Below are 1,522 nucleotides of genomic sequence, written 5' to 3' on the forward strand. Positions count from 1 at the left end.
CAATATTCCTATGGAATTGACTTGTTAAGAACGCAATTCGTTTATGGTATTTAATTGAACGCGGCGCCTAGGTATATTCCTATCCTAGCCGCAAATCCTAGCCCAACTGTAGGGATAATCAGATCACGCCCTCTTTAATCCTTCTCTAATCTAACAACATCTTTCCCAAGCATGTATATTAGATAGTCGATAGAACCTAACTGTTGGCCAAACAATCAAGCAATTATGAACAGAATTAAAGAAGCAATCAAACTCAACAACTCATATTAAGATAAGAAATAATCACCAAACATCAATAATCATGGTTTACTACTACCCTGGAACGAGACGTTTAGCTCCACATAGACATGGAGGAAAAGCAACAAATCATTCAAAGAAAATATACAAACTAGTAATAAGGAGAAGAAAAGATAAAACCCAATAATCTCCGGCCTCCACGGCGGCTCCTACTCTCTCTAGGTCAAAAGTCCTCTATTCTAATGTAAAAACGACTATTTATAAGCTAGGGCAAATATCAATAAGTGGGCCCAATCCCGATCTAAATAGGACAACTGACGTTGCTTGTGCGCTGGCTGTGCGTTGCATGGCCAGCGCATAACCTCCTTTATGTTCTTCTTGTGCGGCGCATGACGAGCGCATAGTCTGTCTGAGATTCAGGAATGGTGTTTTTGTGCGCTGGCTGTGCGGCGCATGAGACCCTTCAGTGGTCAGATTTTGCCTTCAAGTGCTGGAACTTCCTTCGCAACGTTCAATCGACGTACACAGCCTCGGGATCACTCAAAATTGCCCGGAATACCCTTCGTTGGCCCTTGTTGTACCTATTCATATAAACATACCAACATGAGCTCATATACAACAATTCGCATTCAAAACTGCGATGAAAGTGCTAAGAAGTAAAGTGTAAATGACACTAAATCTAGATATTTGTGCCAAATATCAACATCTACAGGAATGATAGATGTTGTTAATAGAACCTGAGCTCTTATGGTCAAGATGAGTGAGTTGATTTCTGAAGTCCATTACCCACCTAATTGGGTGGGCGCTTTTGATGAAGAAAGGAACTCCCTTGGTTGATTTGCCCAATTTGTTGAAGATGAGTCTATTTCAAAGCATTACTCTCACTGTGAATACCAAGATCACGTTATTCAAGACTGCAAGTTTAATGAAAAGGAGAAAAACAAGAAGAATGCTTCTACGAAAATCATTAAAAATTAAAGGGTTGAGAAAGCTACTGACAACAGGAAGACAGACTAATAATGATACCTAAACTCAAAAAGGTAGAGGATGAGAAGTTTTAAAGACTGTTGAGAAATAAAATGCAGTACAGAGGAACAATATGAAGAATGCGAACAGCTCTAAAAATGCGAAGTAGGTGTATAAGCCTTCATTAACATGAATATGAACGTTATCCACAAACTTGTTGCTAATGGTGATAATGTGAAAACTATTAATGATGAGAGCGAGAATAAGGAGAATGAGAAAGCATAAGTGAAAGAAAGATAGGATTGGAGCCCTTTTTGAA

The 1,522-nt window shown here is 39.0% G+C and overlaps 1 long non-coding RNA gene across 2 annotated transcripts; it reads right to left on the reverse strand.

The window, feature by feature from the left end:
- Positions 1-301: 301 nt before the first annotated feature.
- On the reverse strand, positions 302-1,522 carry LOC132602185 (uncharacterized). 2 transcript variants are annotated; one of them, XR_009567642.1, is made up of 3 exons: positions 1,264-1,522; positions 975-1,121; positions 302-818 (listed from the first exon to the last, which is right to left on the reverse strand). It is a non-coding gene; the product is annotated as an uncharacterized LOC132602185 (long non-coding RNA). The 2 variants fall into 2 exon arrangements; XR_009567641.1 differs by having other exon boundaries at positions 975-1,522.

The sequence above is a fragment of the Lycium barbarum genome, chromosome 7 (genome assembly GCF_019175385.1).
Source record: "Lycium barbarum isolate Lr01 chromosome 7, ASM1917538v2, whole genome shotgun sequence".
Classification (NCBI taxonomy): Eukaryota; Viridiplantae; Streptophyta; class Magnoliopsida; order Solanales; family Solanaceae; genus Lycium; species Lycium barbarum.